The 23,331-nt window shown below is 38.1% G+C and overlaps 1 protein-coding gene across 1 annotated transcript in view; it reads right to left on the reverse strand.

Annotated features, from left to right (window-relative positions):
• Nucleotides 1-510: 510 nt before the first annotated feature.
• The window catches only part of LOC103244268 (uncharacterized), a 118,917-nt gene continuing 96,096 nt past the window's right edge, over nt 511-23,331 (reverse strand). The window contains exons 6-7 of the mRNA XM_073010351.1: nt 21,481-21,601; nt 511-1,285 (exon numbers count right to left, since the gene is read on the reverse strand). The gene's annotated coding sequence lies outside the window, so the exon portion shown is untranslated. The remainder of the gene's footprint in view (nt 1,286-21,480; nt 21,602-23,331) is intronic.

Consider the following 23,331-nt stretch of genomic DNA (forward strand, 5'->3'; position numbering starts at 1 on the left):
TAAGGGCTCAGCTATTTTCAGCAGGAGCATGTGAAACTGATGACTGTATGACAGGTGCACACCATATAATTTTACTCATTCAGTATCTCACAACTGTAGTTACTTTTACATGTAAATAATAACAGTGTTCATGAGTTATATCATTTCATTGTATCTTATATTTCTCCGTTCGGCACTTTTTTTTTGCAACCAAAACACCACACCCTTTATTTTATTTATTTATTTAACTATCTGTTTGTTTACTTCTAGAGACAGAGTCTGACTCCGTCACCCAGGCTGGTCTTGATCTCCTGGCCTCACGATGTTGCCCAGGCTGATCTTGATCTCGTGGCCTCAAGTGATCCTCCCACCTCAGCCTTCCAAAGCACTAGGATTACCAGCATAAGCCACCTCACCCAGCCTACACCCTTTATTATGTAAGGGTAGGGTAGTATACTTGATAATCCTAGAGTCTTGTGGGCCAGTCAGGCAGACACAGAATTTAAAAGAATAAACAAATGGACAGTGGAATCTTGGAGTGGATTCTCTATTTAATTCATCTCTTAGTGTATTAGTTTTCTATTGCCACATAATTAGTTATCTCAATACACAGTGGCTTAAACCAACACAGATTTATTATCTCATAGTTTCTTCGGGTGAGGAATTCAGGAGAATCTTAGCTGGTGTTGCCTTAGGGTTCCCCATAAGGTTGTAGTCAAGATACCAGTCCAGGCTGTAGTCATCTGAAGGCCTGAATGAGAGGAAAGGATCCACCTCCAAGATTGCTCACTTGGAGGGGGGTCTCAGTTCCTCACCTATGGACCTCTCCACAGAGCTGCTTGAGAGTCTTCACAACATGGCAGCCATCTTCTCCATGATTAAGTGGTCCAAGAACCACATGTCTTTCATGATCTAGCCTCAAAAGACAAACTCCATCATTCCCACAATATCCTATTGGTTACACAGGTCAGCCCTTTTCAATGTTGGAGGAGACTATATAAGAACATGAATACCAGGAGGCTAGAATCCTTGAGGGCCATCTTGATTTCTGGTGCCACACCTAGCTCCTCCAGTGTTCAAGGTATTTATGGCATCCCCATATGGCCAACATAGATGTAGGCAGAAAAGTATCTTTGCCGAAGGCCTTTTCTATCTCCTTCCTCCCACAGTCTCTACAACCCTCTTCATATCCCTTTTCTCCTTGCCCTCATCTCCTTCAACCAAACCCCGTGAGTCAGTTGTCTGGTCCTTCCTTGTTCGGCTCCTTCACATTCCATTGCCAAGTTGTTGCAGAGATTTTCAGTTGCTGAAGGCAGAAGAGAGAAGAGAAAAATATCTTCATTAAGGTCGGTCTTTTACATTTTCGGTATAAGGCCATTAGCTTCTTCATACTACCACATATTAGTATATTGTTTGCACTTTATTGTACTAAAGAATACCTGTCTCCTTTTTGAATCAAATTTGCCACAGCCTTGTATTCTGGCTCTCAATAGGAGTCAGTCTTCACATGAGACATGTGGTGGGGAGATGAGGGGAGGGGAGTCAGAAATCCATACTGCCACACAACAATTGCAATCCACAAATTACGTGTAGATTATTCCTTTGGTATACATCTTGTCTAGTAAAATACAAGCTTGCAAATGTACACAGTGATTACTTAGGAGAAGATTAGAGATTCACTGAAGAGGGGGAGTCTTTGAAATGAATTCAAGGAAGAGAATACCATGGTGTCTCCCTTCACCTACATGAGAGGACAGGGGTGTGTTTCCCTAAAAGCAAGCCAAGGAAAAGGGACCCTAAGAGGACCACTCAGAGATGAAAGTTTTCTCCAAGAGATAGTTCACTCCTTAGGTGGAAGTTTGCTGAGTGGCAACACTCTGTAGGCAAATTGATGAGAGTATTTGGGGAAGCTCTGACATGTCTCCAGGTATTTCTCCATGCATGAAGAAATGAAGGCACTCTAAAGGAATCTGTAAGCAGGAGACCACCGGAACAGCCCATAATGGTAGAGCAAGAACAGACACTTACAGGCAAAATGGCCTACACCTCCAGCATTTAGCTGGCCCTCGATGCATGAATTTTCCCATTTTCCATCATTTTGCCTGCTCTGGGAAGGAAACTGCATGAGTCTAGCAGGGTAAGAACTGAGGTCAGCCAGTAAGAGCATTACAAACACCAGGAAACTACAGTGCAAAGATCCCTGTGGGTGGAGAGGAAGGCAGAGAACACAGAAAATCATCCCACAAAAGAGAACTAGTGATGAACACCTGCCAAGGTAAAGAGTAATCGGCATTGGTAAAACAGCCCCAGGCCAGACACAGCGGCCCATGCCTGTAATCCCAGCACTTTGGGAGGCCAAGGTAGGTGGGTCACTTGAGGTCAGGAGTTCGAGACCAGCCTGGCCAACCTGGTGAAGCCCCGTCTGTACTAAAAATACAAAAAATTAGCCAGGCATGGTGGCACATGCCCGTAATATCAGCTACTCGGGAGGTTGAGGCAGAAGAATCACTTGAACCCAGGAGGCAGAGGTTGCAGTGAGACAAGATTATGCCACTGCACTCCAGCCTGGGCAACAGAAAGAGAGTTCATCTCAAAAAAAAAAAAAAAAAAAGGAAGGAAGGAAGGAAAGAAGGGAGGGAGGGAGGGAAAGAGAGAGAGAAGGAAAGAAAGAAAGTAAAAGAAGGAAGGAAGGAAAGAGAGAAAGAAAGAAAAAAGAAAGAAAGAAAGAAAGAAAGAAAGAAAGAAAGAAAGAAAGAAAGAAAGAAAGAAAGAAAGAAAGAAGAAAGAAAGAAAGAAAGAAAGAAAGAAAGAAAGAAAGAAAGAAAGACCCAGAAAAAAAAGAATAATAACGAATCCCATAAAATATCCAGTAACACCTAACAATTACTGAGTAAATGCTTTACACAGATCAATTTATATGATTCTCAGGACTCTAAGTCATTGTTTAAAAAGTCATTATTGGGATTGTGAGGAAGGAACACTGTGGAGACACATAACCAAGGTGACCAAGCTAGGGGGTGGTAGGGGCTCCGACCCCAAGTCTCTCACTCAAGAGATCATGATCTTAACCCCTTTTTACTGCCTCCTTTTTAACCTCTTTACCTCTCATCACACCCCTGCCCCCGACCTGGACGCTGGAAGAGCCAAGAACAGCGTAGTGAGCTGGAACTGAAAGAGGATGTGAAATAAGGAGACAGAAAAAGAGTTAACACCTCACCTGTCCCCACCCACATCACTAATTCCTGAAACAGCGTCCAGCTGGAGGCTGAGGCAGGAGAATGCATGAACCCGAGAAGCGGAGGTTGCAGTGAGTGAGATCACACCACTGCACTCCAGCCTGGGCGACAGAGCGAGATTCAATCTCAAAAACAAAACAAAAAAAAAAAAAAAAACAAAAAAAAACAAAAAAAAAAAACCAGAGTCCATGCTAAGCCTAAAGGGAAAAATTTTTAAACTGGAGGCAAGATTAGAATGCTGGTTTAGAATGGACTTTTAAACACTTGGTGGCCCGGCGCAGTGGCTTACGCCTGTAATCCCAGCGCTTGTGGAGGCTAAGGTGGGTGGATCATCTGAGGTCAGGCGTTTGAGACCAGCCTGGCCAACATGGTGAAAGTGCATCTCTACTAAAAATACAAAAAGTTAGCTGGGCATGGTGGTGCATGCCTGTAGTCCCAGCTACTCAGGAGGCTGAGGCAGGAGAATGGAGTAAACCCGGGAGGCGGAGCTTGCAGTGAGCTGAGATCCGGCCACTGCACTCCAGCCCGGGCGACAGAGCAAGACTCCGTCTCAAAAATAAATAAATAAATAAATAAACAAACACTGTTAATGACTGACAAACTAAGAGATCTGTTAAAAAAAAAAAAAAAAAATGCTGTCAAATAGTGGAAAAGGAGAAGTCCAAAAATCAGCAGTGATATATAGTGGTGGAAAAATAAAGCTATTTTCTGATTGTATACTATGGAATCCAGATCATTCAATAAAGGCTTACGCTTTTATAGCTGCCTTTAGTAGTTTGAAACTGACAAAGTTGTGCTTATCCTTCTGCCAGGCAGATCAAGAGAATTAACTCACCAATGTGTAGAGAAGATTAATTTTAGTCATAAATTTATTAAAATATAAGTCTGGAAGGACCTTGAGAAGTATCTATCTATTCTCCTTTCAAAAGAATGTGTTAAGTCTGACCAATAATGAAAAATAATTGGGCACACAATGTAAATGAAATATAAAGGAAAAATGATTATTGTTTTCAAAGAGTAATTGAATCATGACTTAAGAAGAAAAAACTAATAGGAGATTTGCATGTTTTTTCAAAAACTCATAACTCTGAAAATTTACAACTTTTAAAATTTTTCTTATTAACTGATTCATCTTTTTACTTTAATACTGGCAGTAACAATAAATAACTCAAAACAGTCAAAGCTGTAGGATACATGGTGAAATAGTCTAACTTCCATAAACCACAACTTAAGAGTTTGAAATAAGTTAGACAAAGAACCTTTACTTTTCTTCTGTTCACAGATATAAACCATTCTTTAAAAAAACCAGATTTTCTAAAGACCTCTTTTGTTTCTAGCAGGTTTACACATCTAAAATTCTCTCAACAATTCTTGAGGAAAAAAATGTCAAAAACATTGATATTTTGTACCAGATTATTTTTACCTATTTTTACTCTGCTCATTATGATGAATCATGAAAAATTCTTTCCTCAATATTTTTTTATTGACTAAATGACTTTCCTAAGATATTTTACATATAAAAGAGGTCTCAAGAAAAAAAAAAAAAACACCCTTGTTAGAAAACCTAACTTGTCTACATAGTCTTTAAAGTTCACTAATCTTGGAAAGGAGGTAATCTCTAGATGAGAAAAGAAGCCATTTCAAGGAGCTGAAACCCCACACAATGGTTTGGTCTGGAGTTTGTAACTGCGCTCACAGAGGGCACAAAAATAACTGCTACCTCATTTTGCTTCCTTCCTGACCTATTGTAATTTACAAGTGTTATATATGTTTTAAAAATTAATTTTGTCAGCATCTCCATTTTGAACTGAGGATAAAATTGAAGGGAAAGAATTCCAACATTTTTACTAACAGTAATAAATGTTAGGCCATATCTCCAGAAATTCTGAGTTGTAATGCATCTTGGGCGAAAACTGAATATTAGTATTTTTTAAATCGTCTCCCTAGGATGAGAACCACTGCTCTGGTTCATTTGTATATGCAGGTATGCCTTGTTATTCCTTTATTAATAAGACCTTATGTCCAAACCTAAAGAGTAGGTAAATGCAAACCTCCAGCTATACCTTCATGCAGAGTCTGCCTTGTGTGTTCAACATTCCTGTAATTCTGCAACTACACTGTTCCTGGTCATTCACTGTTGTTTTCTGAGTATTATAACACATATCTTAATTGTGAATCTAAATGAGTCCTAAATGGAATTTAAAAGCTGTTTTTTAAACCATTAAACATATTAGGTGCCTAGACACTACACATTCATTGAGCCTTTGCTAAAACTGAAATTAGGTCTTGTTTTTACTTCAAATGACCCTTATTACAAATGTATTTAGTATTCATTGGAATGACATTTTTTGGAATGACATTTGTATTTAAATGCATGTGTATTTATTTCTGTAAATATTTCATTAATTCAGTCTTTGATAAAAAGTTGTTGATACTTCCTCAATTGCTTTATTTGGATGGAGATGAGTCCTCCCTTCTTTCAGAAGATTTCTGAAGCTGGCCTGATCAAGAGTTCTGGGTACATAAGGCAAAGTCTATGGTCTCATTTTGCCATACAAGTCAATCATCATTATTGCAACTGAATCCTCACTTGGTGAGAAAATCAGGAAAATGTTCATTCTCCAATTATAATGTGGCATATAAAACTGCACAATAATGGCAAAGATAGACATGGAAGCTAAGTAGGAAAAATCATTTTCCATTTGTAAAATATAAGGGTGTCTTTTCAACCAGCAAGGCCATCAAGTCTTTTATCTAACTGCTGATGTTAAAAATTAAATATAAGTATTTATGCATTTTTAATTCAATAAGAATAACAGTTACTATTTAACTAGCATTTATATTACCATTCACATATTTTCTCATTCTCATGGCAAATCAATGAGACAAAAAAAAAAAAAAAAAAAAGACAGGCAAGCTTGAGCTTAGAAATATTTAATCATTTTTTTCAGAGTGAAACTAGCAAAATGATGGCAAAAGGAAGACCAAATTTTGAATCTCTTTAATTTTTTTTTTTTTTTTTTTTTGAGACAGAGTCTTGCTCTGTCATCCAGACTGGAGTGCAGTGGCATGATCTCGGCATGATGGGACTACAGGTGCCCACCACCATGCCTGGCTAATCCTCGGCCTCCCAAAGTGCTGGGATTACAGGTGTGAGCCACTGTGCCTGGCCTTGAAACTCTTAATTCTTACTTTATCTCTAATATAAACGTTAATATGTTTTAGTTAAATGCAGGGGTATTTCTCTCAGTAATTGTATTAGTCTGTTTTCTGTTGCTTATAACAGAGTACCTGAAATTGGGTAATTTATAAAGAAAATAAATGCATTTCTTAAAGTTACGGAGGCTGAGAAGTCCCAGGTTGACAGGCCACATCTGGAGAGAGCTTTCCTGCTGATGGGGACTCTCTGACGAGTCTTGAGGCAGTGAGGGGCATCGCATGGACAGGGGCTGAGTGTGCTGAGGTGCTCGTTCTCTCTTCTTCCTCTTAGAAAGCCACTAGTCCCACTGCCATGACAACCCATTAATCCATTAACCCATTAATCCATGAATGAATTAGTCCATTCATGAGGGCAGGGCCCTCATCACCCCGTCACCTCTTAAAGGCCCCACTTCTCCAATATTGCACATTGGAGATTACATTTCAACATGAGTTTTGGAGGGGATAAATATTCAAACTATAGGAATAATTAATCAAGAAACAAGTATTTATTATTTGCCTAGCACTGTATCCTCACACCCCATAGGATGCAAAGAAAAAAGCATGATGTCATAGAATTTAAAGTCTGGTTGGATCTTGCTAAATTACTACCTCATTTAAATTTTAAATTCTTATTTTTTTAAGTTAACATTTTCAATAACACTGTGGCAGTTACAACCAGACAAACAAGAATGTGAGAAATGTTACAGAATTAGTTATGTATTTTTTAAACAAATGGAAATCAATTTTCAAAAAAGAAAAAGAAATAAACCTACTGATGAAAAACTGTTAAGACAAATGTCAATCAACTTTAATGTGTGGCCCTTGTTTAGATCCTACTTTGAATCAACCTAGTGTGGGAATAGGAACACTGAATATTTAATGATAGCAAGTAATCATGGGTCGTTTCTTTGAAGAGCAATACTAATATTTTAGTCACATTTTTAAAATAGTCATCAAATTTTAGAGATAAAATTAAAAGGTTAACAGCTAGTTAATAATAGCTAAAATTAAAAGGTTAGCAGACAGCTATTGTTTACTGAGCATGTCATATGCTCCAAGGACTGTTGTAAGTATATTGCATGTATTATCTCATTTAAAACTTACAACATTAAACATTGGGTCTCATTTTACAGATGAAAAACTGAGGGTCAGATTTCTTAAAAGCAATATCTACAATCACAGAGCTAGCAAATGTCTGAGCTAACATTTCAATCGATGTCTGTCTGATTACAAAGTTCACGCCTTAGGTACTCTGTCTGCAGTTAATTGTGTTTTTATATACTGCAGAGCGCTAAGCTACGCTTTTAAAGGGAGAAGAAATTTAAAAATTTTGTAATTTTCTTTTTGAAACCAGAGCAATCAAAACTTTTACTGCTACTGAGAGTATATAAGAAATGCTCTCACAAAGAGCAAATCAGATTTTCTTTTGATTGTCACTGTGAGGAATTTGAGGAATTTCTTAGGGGACGCAGAAACATTGTTCTTCTCCTAAATTGGTTCTATAAATTCAGCAAGTGAGTGAACACATTCAAGAACAAGGGATATGGCAGAACAGGCATTTAAATCACTTCAGCTTCAAAATGCTTCATGCTCTCTAACTCCTTTTGATCATTAAGCCAGCAGTAAGAAGATGTCTAAGTTAGAACATTTGGGGGAATATTTTCCAGAGAGTTTGTAAGAAATACTGGATCTTTGAAATGAATGAATTTTCTTCAATAATGTATTTGAAAGCAGATGAACCAGTGCCCCAAGGAGATAGCCTATTGTTACGAACGCAGTGAATCCTTTATGGAGTCTTAGAAAATAATTGGATGTGGTTAAACCCAAGGGGTAGAGAGCTAGGACTGGAGAGATATTTCGAGCTACAGAAGCAGCAACGTCTCTCAGATGAACATGTTTGTCCTAGTATCGTCTCATGTGAAAGAATGGTGTGAGCCAGCATTAACACATTTTAAAATTTCAGAAAGGGAAAAAAAGAACTATTGCCTCATCTCCCGTCCATCCACCTCTCTACATGTAAAGCAGAGGATGTACCGTTCAGTGCAGCAATGTTATTCATATGCGATACTTTGTATTTGTAAAATATGTACAAGGAAAGAGCTAGCAGAAGTACATTATATCCATCCTGTAATTTCAGCTACTTATCTCCACCTCTAGCAAAAGATGAATTTGCAGATAAAAGGAAGTGCTTCTTCTCTGAATACTCTCTTCAGATAATAAAATTTTAAATCTGTTATCAGAGTCACAACAATTTAAAATTAGGAATGATTTTGAAATTACCTAGTCAAACTTTCCTGTTTTGCATATAGAAAAAGTAATCCCAAAGAATTGACTCTCCCATATATTGTACATTTTCAGATACTTTTTTATCAAAAAAATGGACTAAATTATTAGTCAACTAATTTACCTAAGGTAATAATAGAGCTGGTTAATGAAAGATCTGGGACTAAAAATAAAACTTTCTTATCCCTCAGGATCATTTTGGAGCAAAAGACTATCTACACATATTGGGAAATTATAATTAAGCCTTCAAGGATAACTTTGCATATTTTAGCTAAATCTTGCTTTATGACATAAACAATATCCCATGGGATGAAAAATTTTTTAATTTCAAATATGACATGAGAATAACTGAGTTCTGGAAATATATATTTTTCTTCATTTCAAAGTGAAAACATTAGTGACAAGTATAGAAAATATTCTGAAAGGACTATAAAGAAGTAATAGCTTCCTTAAGAAGTAACACATATCAAGCCATTCTATGAAAAAGGCACGCATTGGGCATTGTGTGAATATTAAAGTACTTTTTCACCAGGAAAATTATTTGAAAAGGTCCTGTAATTTAGCATTTCTGAACAAGGCTGGATTGTTCATCTGAAAGTTCCTATGGCATTTTAATTTGTTTTTAAACATTCAACTGGATTCAGAATTCTGAAAGTATATGAAATTTTATCTAATTTTAAAATCCACAAGGAATCTCATAAAAGAGTTAACACTAACAAAGTGGTATTGAGCAAAAAATTGCAGATAAAGTTATACCAAGAAGCAAACGCCAACTAAACTCTATTGTTATCATCTCTAATGCTAGTCTTTGAACTTAATAGAAATATTTTTTCTTAAAAAGACATAAATTGGCCAGGCACGGTGGCTCTCCCCTGTAATCTCAGCACTTTGGGGGCTAGCGCAGGCAGATTGCTTGAGCTCAGGCCATGTTGCAGCCCGAGCAACATCGCAAAACACATCCCTACTAAAAATACAAAAAAAAGAAAAACCAATGGTGGTGTGATGGCACTCCAGCAGTCCCAGCTACTTGGGAGGCTGAGGTGGGAGGATCAAGATTGAGGCTACAGTGAGCTGTGATTACACCACTATACTCCAGACTGGGTGAGAGAGCAAGACTCTACCTAAAAACATAACAATAATGGCATACTTTACCATGGTATATAAAAACATTAAATTTTGTCTTTTTAAAACATCTTGTCCTGAAGATATAGAGGAGACCAAGTAATTGTTTCAAATGACTAAGTCATTTATATCTGTGTGGAAATGCATGTGGGAAATATCAAAACAGTAACAAATCTAAAGCTTAAATCTTCCAAGACATGAAGTCAAGAGGAATTCAATGTAATGGATGAATATGATCATGGCAAAAACATAAAAGAGCAGGTCTGAAGAGGCTCCTTCTGGCCAAATTTGGGATAATATGACATCAAAATAATAATCATCATAATGAATTATAATGCATTAAAATTTCTTCATTATTCAAAGTGTTAGCAAGGAAAGAAAGAAAAATGAGAGAGAGGAGATAAAGCTAGTTTGTCAAACTATTAATAACTGGTAACTAAATAAAAGATATATGGAAATTCATACGTCATAATTGGAAAGCTGACATTCAATCAATTTATTGATGTTAGCTATTTCTATTTTTTAAAATATACATATATATATATAGACAAACATGGAGTGGTCTTCTTGTTATCTATGAAAGAAGAATTTGGAGAGCCTAATTTGAGTGGTGCTGGGTTTCTAGCACTTTCTGGAGGACAGGGCATAGGACTTTTTATTAATTTGACAGTTAAACCATCATTATGAAACTGAGTATGCCAGGTCAAGCGTGGTGACTCACGCCTGTAATCCAGCACTTTGAGAGGCTGAGGAGGACACATCACTTGAGGTCAGGAGTTCAAGGCCAGCCTAGCCAACATGGTTAACCCATGTCCCTACTAAAAACACAAAAATTAGCCAGCCATGGTGGCAGGCGCCTGTAGTCCCAGCTACTTCAGTGGCTGAGGCACAAGAATTGCTTGAACCCAGGAAGCGGAGGTTGCAGCGAGCCGATATTGAGCCACTGTACTTCGGCCTGGGTGACACAGTGAGACTGTCTCAAAAAAAATTTAAAAAAAAGAAAATGAGTATGCCAAGTGCCAACTCTAGTGACACAAGTTATTAAATTCTTCTGAGTCTCTGTTCATGAAGACAACTCAATAGATTTGGGTAGGCATAAGGGAGGAGAACTATGCTGAGTACTCAATATGCTCTACTTGGCAGACAGATTTTTAATGACATTCTGATTGATAAATCTATTTTCTCCTGTTTTAGTGAGTATACATGGTTAAATATGTCTAGTCAACTAGGAAAAATTGTGTTTCTGAGTTTTTAGACATGCAAACATTGGCAACAGAACAAAGATATGATCAATAACATAATACTTTTTTTTAATTAGAGCCTTTATTTTACTACCAAATATTTCTGAAGTGGCCTTGAAATGTAGTAATAATAACAGTAAGAAACTGATGTCAGAGGATACGAAACAGATAGCATTTTAGCATTTTATGTTATAAACGTCTTCAGGAAAGGCAAAAGAACTCTGACACACTTTCCAATAAAAGACAATATAGACTCTTAGTTACGAGAGGTTTCAGCCGGGCGTGTGGCTCATGCCTGTAATCCCAGCACTTTCGGAGGCCAAGGTGGGAGGATCACTTGAGGTCAGGAGTTGGAGACCAGTTTGGCCAACATGATGAAATCCTGTCTACTAAAAACAAAAACTAGCCAAGCGCTGTGGCAGGCGCCTGTAATCCCAGCTATTCAGGAGGCCGAGGTAGGAGAATTGCTTGAACTAGGGAGGTGGAGGTTGCAGTGAGCAGAGATCATACCACTGCACTCACTCCAGCCTGAGTGACAGAGTGAGACTCTGTCTCAAAAAAAGAAGAGGAGGCTTCAACAAGACAATTTTTTCAACTCTCATCTGTGGATTTCTTTGAAGGATCTCTAATTCCCACAGATGAGTAAGTTGAAATTAATTCATTCAACCAGCATTTGTTCAGAGTCTGTTACATGTGAGGTTTCACTCTGGAGATTCAGTACTAGTCCCTACTTTCATAAATGTTTTGTTATATATTGTTTGTAATTTATTATAAAATTCTTCAACATGGATGGCAAGGTAATATTCTTCCACAGAGGCCTTTGTCTGTCAAACCACACTCTATTTCATGTGTTATACTGGCCTAATTAATGCATCAGATTATTTCAGTTTCCAGCACAACACCAGAAGACAAACTAGGCAGACCCCATAATGACAAATCCGGGTAATGTCAAATCTAAGACAGTCTTACAACTAATCAAAATTGTCTAAAGATTATGTCATGCCAGATGTTCTAGATCCTCAGTATTTATCCTGTAACAAATATTGGCCATATAAATTGTTTCTGGGAGCAGCTACAAGACAGTGCCATAATCTGTCTGGATACCCAAGGAGAGGGTTAGTGGTAGCAGGTGGAAAGTAACAGGATATCAGCACTGGAATCTGACTAATTTGTGGGAACCTTCTCAGCACCAAATAAATATTATAGATGAAATCATCAAGATGAAATGGAAATTCTGGAATATCATGGGAAAAGTCTGGAAGGAAAAGATTACAGTAAATGAATCAAATACACCCTTACATGGAAATACAATGAATAAAAAAAGAACAATGATTAGTATATTTACAAATGCTTAGGGGATTGGACATAACAACAAGAAACAAATAAGAAATGCAATACACTATAACAGTTGTTCCTGGATAGCCATTTTGGCACAAGCACAATGGGAATTATTTTTAAAAATTAATAGAATATGTATTATAAAGCACCCACATTGGACAGGTCAATTAGAGTTCTGAAGACAGATATCTGCTCAGTGCCTCCAAATTGTAGAAACAAAAGAAATAATTAACATTTATTCCAACTTTTTAGAAGGAATTGTGATTTAGAAAATTAAATAGACCCAGTTGAAGAAAAAACAGTCTACGTGACGAAGAAAGCTAACTAATAAGTGTGAAATAAATGATAAGAATCATAGATATAACTATTTGCCCTGATTAGATTATTAATGCAGCCAACTCTTATCAGTTGGTGTTAAAATAAAATAACATAAATGGCTGTTGGTGACCTGAAAATTCATACAGTACTAGACAAAAAAATTTGATCACAATCTGAGAAACATAATTTTGCAATAGAAGAATCAGACTTATATTCCCTTGATCCTGTGGCCCAATTTAATATCACCACTGGTGGGACAATCAGACATTTATGACCGTCAATGTGATGCAATGTTAAGTGTACAACATCACCTATGATTTTAACTTTGACAAAAATGTTTAACTTGAATTTAATGCAACCTTTAGATTTGACTGCCAGATTACAGAGATTACTGGAGATGAAGAAACAAATAAAACATCACCACAAGAAAGGGATCAAACAGCATAAGATCTTCTAAAGGACAACTGGGAGGACTTCAGCAAGTCAGAGTATCATTATAAAAGGTACTTTCAAAGAATAGAAGAGACTCATGGGATTTAACAGAATGTACTCAGACTGGATCTTGATTCAGATTAAACCACTTGAAAAGGGAAAACTAGGAGAAATTTAAATATAGAGTGAGTATTACATGATACTAACAAACTAATAACTTTGTTAGGTGAGATCATGTCATTTTGGCTACGTAAGGTGTTTTCAAGGAAGCATATTGTTATATTGGGGGAAATGTTTATTTTACACAAACTAGGTCATCATAGGCAATGCAATATATACATAAGCATAGGCTTTAATCTGCAAACTATAAGCAGAATACTTATACTAAGGATAATTAGCATTTGGAAGACTATTCAAAAGCCCTTCAAGAGCAGCTTCAATTATCTCTATTTCCAGTCACCAAACCTCCATATGTACCCCCTGCATCTAAAATAAAAGTGAAAATTTTTAAATAAATAAATAAATATGCCACTCATACCTACGTTGTGGGAAAAGAGATATATAGAGTCTACCTACATCTAACTATTAGAAGTAGTTAACTATATAACTACCAAAGGAACCTGATTGTGAACAAGCAATGTAGTTAATGTCAGTTTGAGTTAGAGTCTAACAAACTGCAAGAGAGGTAACTTCGGGCACTCCTATAAACACTGTGTTGAAAGCAAAAACTCACTGTGTTAGCTAAACAGGAAATTGTTCTCAAAGAGTTTACATTATGTAAAATAAAAGTAACATCTGGATATCTATTTTCAAACCAAAATTTAGTGCTTAAACTTTAACCAGTTTAATTCCCAATTCCTTGCCTTTTCATTTTCTCCACAACAGTATCACACTCCTTAAAATAGATTTTTACTATCCTTTTAACATCAAAAGTATATTTATGTTAGTTCTTTGAAGCTAATCCTAAAACATTTTAGAGGTCCCACAGAGTGAAAAAACAAAGGATGTTTCATAGGACTTTGGGTTCCATCTTATTAATTGATCATATATCATTGCTTTCCATTTACATGCTAATTCTGAATAAGGGCAAGAAAAAAAAATCTCAGGTTCTTTGTTCAAAAAAGTATTCCTGGTATTGAATCTTGTCACAGTAACTACCAGCTTTGTAGACACAAAAGGAGAAAGAAGCTCCTTAATATTAGATTATTCAGGGCTTGACATTCTTGCTGAGTAAGCAACATATTTCAAAAAAATCAAAGGTCAGATGTCAAATCTTCCTGGCCAAGTGATGACCTGTTTTAAGATTCCCTAGTCACAATTTGTTAGAGCATCTGGCTTTCAATATTTCCTACTACTAAGCCTTTATGCGTGAAGTAATTTATACAAATAAACAATTTATATTTGATGCTGTTTTAATTTGGAACTAATTACATGATATTTAAATACAAATTTGCCCGCATTTTATGTAATAAGGCTACTCCTGACAAATTATCCAAACATTAAATATTTGTGGAGTATATATTTTAACTTCACCAGGAGTCCTTACTTAAAATAATAGCATCTACAATATACAATGGAAAAAATTCTTTATGTAACAGCAAAAGTAATTTATGCTAAGTTGTGAGTGCTTTTGGACAGCAACTTTATATTTGCATTTCTTTCATGTGCTCCTAAATCTATGTGTCTAAATAAGGTGACACATAGATTTTAAGTCTCATTATTCGGCCGGGCGCGGTGGCTCACGCCTGTAATCCTAGCACTTTGGGAGGCCGAGGCGGGCGGATCACAAGGTCAGGAGATCAAGACCACGGTGAAACCCTGTCTCTACTAAAAAATACAAAAAATGAGCCGGGCGCAGTGGCGGGCGCCTGTAGTCTCGGCTACTCGGGAGGCTGAGGCAGGAGAATGGCGTGAACCCGGGAGGCGGAGCTTTCAGTGAGCCAGGATCGCGCCACTGCACTCCAGCCTGGGCGACAGAGCGAAACTCCGTCTCAAAAAAAAAAAAAAAAAAAAAAAAAAAAAAAGTGTCATGATTCTAGCTAAACAAGTGGAAATTTAAATTTATTGACATTTCGTATATAAAGGCTTGAGTCACATTTATAAATGAACTATTGTTTTATTTCTTCTTAGGACATTTGCAAAGTTAGGATTAAGGCCAGCTGAAGAAAAGTTGATGTATTTCCTCTAGGACAATATCACTGTCATTTGTGTGCTTCCACCAGTGAAGGGTGGTGCTTTGAGACCTTACCATGTCAAGGAGCTTTCCGCCAGAGCTGAGAAACAGCAGAAGTGGCTCACATGCCACCCAGTTATTCCAGTTCTAAATAAATAAAAAAATGTTTCCCTACAGAGTATACTCTATTTACTAACATTTGCAGAAACATGTAGGAAAAATTAAATATGAAGCACTCTTTCAAGAAACACAGAAAAGAGAGTATCTTAGTCTGTCTGAGCTGCTATAACAAAATATTATAAAGTGGATAACTTTAGGCCAGGCACAGTGGCTCGAACCTGTAATCCCAGCACTTTGGGAGGCCGAGGCGGGCCGATCACCTGAGGTCAGGAGTTCAAGACCAGCCTAGCCAACATGGTGAAACTCTGTCTCTTCTAAAAATACAAAAATTAGCTAGGCATGGTGGTGCATGCCTATAGTCCCAGCTACTTGGGAGGCTGAGGCAGAAGAATCGCTTGAACCCAGGTGGTGGAGGTTGCAGTGAGCCGAGATGGCAACACCGCACACCAACTTGGGCGACAGAGCAAGACTCGGTCTCAAAATAAACAAATAGGATAACGTATAAACAACAAACACTTACTTCACACAGTTCTGGAGGCTGGAAGGTTCAAGATTAAGGTGCTGGCAGATTTGGTATCTGGTGAGGGCCTGCTTCCCTTCATGAGGGCTCGGTGCTCAAGACTTAATCATCTTCTAAAACACCCCAACTCTTAATACCACCACTTTGGGGGTTAGGATTTCAACACAGGAACTTTAGGGGACACAAATATTTAGTCTGTAACTGGACAAAGTCTTTCAAGATCACCAGCTTCAAGGTAGATAACAGACTTTGTGATCAATTTAAATTTTTTTAGGCACTTCCTTCTTCCTATTTTAATCTATTTCAACAAGACTTCTTCCTTCTGGCAGCTGATGGTGTTAACTGCACTCTTGCCTAAATTGCTTTAAGCACCATCTTTTATTTAACTGGTTTATAATCCTCAGGAGCCTCAAGTCCCCACCCAGTATTTGCCTTGAACTGGAGGCCATTATATTAAGTGAAATAACTCAGAAACAGAAAGTCAAATACCACATGTTCTCACTTAACAAATGGTAGCGAGGTAACATGTACACTTGGACACAGAGTGTGGAGTAACAGACACTGGAGACTCAGAAGGATGGGAAGGTGGGAGGGGAGTGAAGGATGAAAAGTGGCTTAATAGGTGCAATGTACATTATTCAGAAGATGGTCACAAAAAACGCCCCAGACTTCACCACCATTATCCAAAATATCCATGTAGCAACACTGCACTTGTAGCCCTTAAATTTATGCAAATAAAAAAATGTTTTAGATGTACCTACTTCTGATAGAAAGTAGATACAAAATCACCCATTATTTCATAATCAAAGAGTAAGAAAATTACATTGTATGTCTTCTCAATATGTTTTTATATACGCTTTTAATTTGTTTTAAAATTTTTACCAAAAGTCATATTATATAAATTTTAGCCTATTTTCCCTTAGTAGTATAATATTTTCACATATCAAAAAATATTCTTCTATAATATGATTTTAAAGGAATCATAGTAATAATGGTGTTTTTAAGTAATTGAACATATTCATCTTATGAGCACCTCCTTAGAGATAAAGCAACAGAAAGAATCCATAGCAGCAAAAGTGTATTGAGCTTTTCATTTGTTTTTACATATCAAAGCAATTTTTGCCAAATGCCTACTATTTGTCTTTTATGTACTAGGAAAACAAAGATAAGTTTTTAGAGCAGTTATAGGTAGGTTAGTCAGATATTATATGTTGGATACTATGACAGAGATAGGCCTACATGGTACAGGAACACAGAGAAGAGGCCTCTAAGTAAGAATGAGAGTTACCTGTTAAGTGACACTAAGTAAACTTTTGAAGGACAAGGGGGATGGAAATTGCAGTACAAACAGCATAAGTACAAGGAGTCCTAGAAACAGTCAAGCATTAATTCACAAATTGGCTTGATCATAAAAATCAGTAGAGACTGGCAGGCGTGGTGGCTCACACCTGTAATCCCTGAACTTTGGGAGACCGAGGCAGGTAGATCACCTGAGGTCAGGAGTATGATACCAGCCTGGCCAACAAGATGAAACTCCATCTCAACTAAAAATAAAAAAATTAGCCAGGTGTGGTGGTGGGCACCTGTAATCCCAGCTACTCAGGAGGCTGAGACAGGAGGATCACTTGAACCCAGGAGGTGGAGGTTGCAGTGAGCCTAAATCACGCCACTGCATGCCAGCCTGGGCAACAAGAGCAAAAATCTGTCTCAAAAGGAAAAAAAAAAAAAATCAGTAGAGACATTAAAAAAATCAGTAGAAACATAAGCCCCACTCCTAGAGATTCCAATTTAATATGTTTAGGGTCAGGCCAAGAATCTGCATGTTCAATTATGTCCCAAGAAATTCTTACATTCAGTCAAGGTTAAAAAACAATTCTAGTCCCTCCAACTGGAAACCTGCTTGTTTTACATTATAGCAGTAAGGAAGTAGCCATCACTGAAGCTTGGAAAGTGGCCAAAGACAGAATGCATGGGTTAAGCTTTGAAGTTTATCCTGAAAGATAAAGGACTGAATCCAAGTTTGCAGAGCAGATTAGCATTTTAGAAGGATCACTCTGTAAGAAACGGAGTATGACGTGTAAGGAAACCTGCTTTTGAGGAAGCTAATGCGGCAATCTAGGTGAGAAGTCATTGAGACCTTAATTTAAAAAATGGTTATGAGTTTAGGAAAGAGGAGAACAAGAGATACCAAGGAATTAGAAGCCACGGGGGTTAGGGATTGATTGAGTGTAAGTGAGAGTGACCTAGGAAGACTCCCAGGGAAGTGGATTGGGTGACTGGATATGAGATATGCCATTTATGAAAATGTGCCATTCAAGTAAAGCGCAGGTTTGAAATGCATAAGTTCAATTTTAGATATACTGAATTTTATTGGAAATTCAATTGTAAGGTTCCATTGCAAACTCAAAAGGAAGATTTGTCAGGAGGGAGTTTGTAATGTAACAGTGATCGAAGTTGAAGCCATGAGGAAGATAACACTTAATGTTTAAGCAGAAAAAAAGAGACCTACAATGGAGACTAAAAAGAATTATCTTTTTTCTTTTTAAGGAAAGAATAATGCCACAGAAAACAAAGGAGGACTCCAGAAGGAGAAGAGCTGCTACAGATACATCAAACAAAACAAGGACAAAGCAAAGTTCCGTGAACTGTGCCATATGGAATTCAGCGGTGCAGGTATCAGGAGCATCTCCTCTGCACATGTTTCTGGTGGGCTTGGCCAATCAAATGTTTCCTTCCTAGGAGCTGAATCTTAAGTTGTGACACAAGGAGGAAAGGTAGTTGAACCTTAGTAAACATACATGATTATGAATGTCCACGGTTTCATTTCAGTGATCCTGTGCTTTCTGCCCTCAGGAAGCTTGACTGTTTAGCATTTTCTTCTATTCTGCATTATACCAGTATATTTCCAACAAATACCATTTTTTTCCATAAGTTGTTCTCAATTTGTTTCTTTGGCTTTTAATTAGAGACCCAAAACTGCCAAAGTAATTTTACTTTTGCTTTCATTTTCAATAAGACAGACTACTGTTCTGTTTATTTTCTGAAGTAAAACAGGAAAGAGGGAGATGATTGATATAATAAAGTCATTGAGTACACAGAAGAGGATGGAATCCAATCTACAGGTTGAGAAATGAGCCTCGAGTTAGATAGGCACCTTTTCCATCAGGAAGGAAAAGTACAAATGCCAATAAATAAGCATGTAAGTAAGAGGGAGAGGAAGGTGCAGTTTTCACTTTGTGCCCTTGGCTTTTCACAATGAAATGGACAGAATCATCATCTGCTGTGTAAGGAGTTGGCGGTTTTGACAGTAAGGGAAATGTTTTGAATACCCACTGTCGGTTGATCAGAAGCACCTTCACCATAACTGAGGACTCAGCCTTGGTCAGAAAGCAACAACATACAGTGACATCAATTGGTATGGCTGTGTGATTTTTCTCCAGGAACTCTCAGCTGCTCAGTTCCAGAGTCAGAGAAACAGGATGGCTGGATTAAGAGTTGAAAGTAATATTGATAGCATAATTTAAGTAGTGGACACCAGTGTGTGGGGCTGAACAGGGAAAATGAGAAGACAGAAGGAGACTAATTGATTAGGAGAAAATGGAGGGCTCAAAGCATATGGGGTCATGAGGTCAAAGGGCAGACATAGTTCAATAAGGACAAGAAAGTTACCAAAAACAAATGGTGGGGAAAAGCAGATGTCTTGCCTAAACATCAAGCCTGTATCTGAATCTCTCTGTGAATGGAGGGTTCATGTTTATCTGCCTTCAGACTGCTCTACTCAGCTATCAGTCAGACTTTCTAAGGATTCCTAATCTGTTTTTCTGAGTTTCGCCCACAAGCTGGATGACCACTTGGTGGAGCTCCTGCAAAGAGAATGTCAGCCCATTGGTTAACAAGATATCCTGAAAAACTTGAGATTCTGTAAAATTATGCAGTTTACTTTAGCCCGGTCCAATAAATGGTGGACTAATTGAGAAATACTTTAAAAAAAATAAAAAAATTGTGAGCTACCCTTTCCCTATTGCTTCCAATAAAATGACAACTGACTTCTGGTGCTTGGAGCAACCAAGATTTTGGAAGTTTCTTTGATCTTAATGCAGCGATGAATCTTCCCTCTATTACTAGCCTAAGCTTAATCTAGTCCTTCATCAGTTGTAGAAATATAATATCTTTAAGAAAGGATCGGAAAAAGAGACCATAATTAAGACACTGCTCCTTTAGGCCTAGCCTATTAATAATACCTTTAATCTATTTTACCTCACAGGTTTAAAAAAAATTCTGCCTATTGCTTAGTGCCACCCATACTGCTGATGATGAACAATGATCTGTTGCATAAATTGCCACCTACCTTTTATTCTGTAGCAGCCATTCATTACAACTCTAAAGTCAGTAATTACCAGTGATGAAAGTGGCATTATCTGCCGTGACTTCCTGTTTGGTTTTACTTTGAAAGTGCCTTAGCTGGTTACCTTACTTGGATAGTGTAGACTGTTCCAGTGCTATAGACAACTTATCTCCTGTCCCGGGCATAGTCCCCCAAACAGTGCCTTCATTACTGCTAGGAGAGAGTGTGGCTTAATTATACTATATTCATCTCTATGACTAGCCAGACAACTCAAACCATAAGGTTACATTACATGGTTGTTATAGTTTCATCACGGTTTATGACCAAGAGCACACACTTTCTAATGCAGCGTGAGAAAATCAAGAAGATGTAGTTAGATTAATTAATTTGCAGCAAAATACTATCTGGAGCATCAGGAAGACTGGCAAGTGCTTACAGTTCAACTCCATGTCATAGATCAAATTTTAAAATTTCAATAAGCAGTTTATCTTTTTTTTTTTTTTTTTTTTTTTTTTTGAGACGGAGTCTCGCTCTGTCGCCCAAGCTGGAGTGCAGTGGCCAGATCTCAGCTCACTGCAAGCTCTGCCTCCCGGGTTTACGCCATTCTCCTGCCTCAGCCTCCCGAGTAGCTGGGACTACAGGCGCCCGCCACCTCGTCCGGCTAGTTTTTTGTATTTTTTTTAGTAGAGACGGGGTTTCACCGTGTTTGTCAGGATGGTCTCGATCTCCTGACCTCGTGATCCGCCTGTCTCGGCCTCCCAAAGTGCTGGGATTACAGGCTTGAGCCACCACGCCCCGCCAGTTTATCTTTTTTTAATTGACAGATGTAGTGGTTACCTTGAGCTGTCATAGAATTGAATAAAAATCTGAGATAATGAGATAATACGATGTTGACATGTTTATAGGTGGCAAAAATAAACCTTAATATTGTGTCATCAATTTCTTCTTCTCTGCACTTATAATTATGCAGGCTGTGTGGATTTCGTTCTTTTCATACTGGTGGTGTTATACGATACTCGGTCACATTCACCCTAAGATAATGAGGCTGAATTGTAGATCTGGAGCAAACTTTTGCCCTTGGATTGTTGACAGGCGCTGCAATTTAATTAAGTTGACATTTCTAGCATAAACTCCCAGAGATAGAAGACACCACAGAGAATCTTTTATCTAACCTTCTGCCCAGTATAGGAAATCTCTCCACAGCACACCCAGCAGGTTGCTTTTCCAGTCTTCTTTGATTTCATCAGCATCCCAAATTATTCACTGGGTGTTTAATCATGGTTCTGCTTTCTTCTAGGAAACATACATACACAGAGTCAAATTTTCTATCAGAGAGGACAAAAGGGAAATGAGTTGTCTATCAGAGAGAAATGGGCAAGGACAAAGGGAAAATCATTAGTGGAAAGAAAAAGGAGCGCTAAAGGGCAGTATGATGAGAAACAGGGGGAAGAGATGCATGCAGTTTAAGCAGAGCAATCACTTTCACTAAGCCCTTTTCATTCTCTTGCAATACTCTCAGGGATTACAGATTGGAAGGCACTGCACTGGTGTGGAAGTAGGCTGAGAAGAAACATGGGTCGGGCACAGTGACTCATTCCTATAATCCCAGCACTTTGGGAGGCCAAGGTGGGAGGATCACTTGAACCCAGGAGTCTGAAACTGACCCTGGCAACATAGCAAGACCTTTTCTCTACAAAAAAAATTTAAAAATTAGCCAGGCATGGTGGCACATGCCTGTAGTCCCAGCTTCTCAGAAGGCTGAAGTGGGAAAATCACTTGAGCCCAGTAAGTTGAGGCTGCAGTGAGTCATGACTGCACCACTACACTTCAGCCTGGACAACAGAGTGAGACCCTATCTCACAAAGAGAAAGAAAAGAAAAGGAAAGGAAAGAAAAGAAAAGGGAAGAGAAGGGAAGGGAAGGGAAAGGAGGGGGAAAAAGGAGAAGAGAAAAGAGGAGAAGGAAAGGGAAGGTAAGAAACATCGACTGGAGAGAAGTGTCAATGTCATTATCAGAGCCTACAGAGGCATTAATGTGACCAGTACTGTGTCTTTGTTTGGGGGTTAAGAAGGAAGGTCTACTTGGGTCAGCACCTAAGAAAGATGCATTCCTCTATTTGTAATGCTAACTTCTAATCTGTCACCTACCTGACCCACTAACTGTGGACCCACTAACTCTATTAACAGTAGGTATAATTGTATTAGTATAGATCTCTTTTTAAAAAGATGAAACAAGGGCTTATGTGCAAGGGATTATTTTGGGAAATGATCCTAAGTTTTAAGGAGTGAATGGACTGGAGAGAGTAAAATAGGGAAGAAAGGCAAGCAGTATCAGGGGAAGAAGGTCTCAAGCTGAACATGACCACAGATCATGATCCATTGAAAATCCTCTAAAGATCCATATAGAATGGGCCTCAAAATTCTGCAAACAAGGGACAGAAGGTGGCATTTATCCACTGGGGTCTGTCCCTGATAGGCCACGATTTGCCTTAATGATATTAACCTCTCGTATACAATGTGTGAGGCAGATCTGTTACCTACCACAGGCACCCCAGTTGCCCTGTAGAGTTAGCAATGGGGCAGAAATTAAGAAAAGCCAAGTGTGGCCTGGCACAGTGGCTCACATCTATAATCCCAGCATTTTGGGCGGCCGAGGCAGGCTGATCACGTGAGGTCAGGAGTTTGACACTAGCCTGGCCAACATGGTGAAACCCCTGTCTCTACTAAAAATAAAAAATTAGCTGGGCTTGATGGCAGGTACCTGTAATCCCAGCTACTTGGGAGGCTAAGGCGGGAGAATCAGTTGAACCCATGAGGCTGAGTGCACTCTAGCATGGGCAGCACAGCAAGACTCCACCTCAAAAAAAAAAAAAAAAAAAAGGAAAAGAAAAGAAGAATTAAGAAAAGAGAAAAAAAAGAAAAGAAAAGGCAAGTGTAGGCTGAATAATGGACACTTCCAGATTAAAGGAGACTAAAAAGATATAAGAAGTAAAATGCTATTTGTGATCCTGTTCAATTCTGAACC

This window comes from Chlorocebus sabaeus, chromosome 23, assembly GCF_047675955.1.
Source record: "Chlorocebus sabaeus isolate Y175 chromosome 23, mChlSab1.0.hap1, whole genome shotgun sequence".
NCBI lineage: Eukaryota > Metazoa > Chordata > Mammalia > Primates > Cercopithecidae > Chlorocebus > Chlorocebus sabaeus.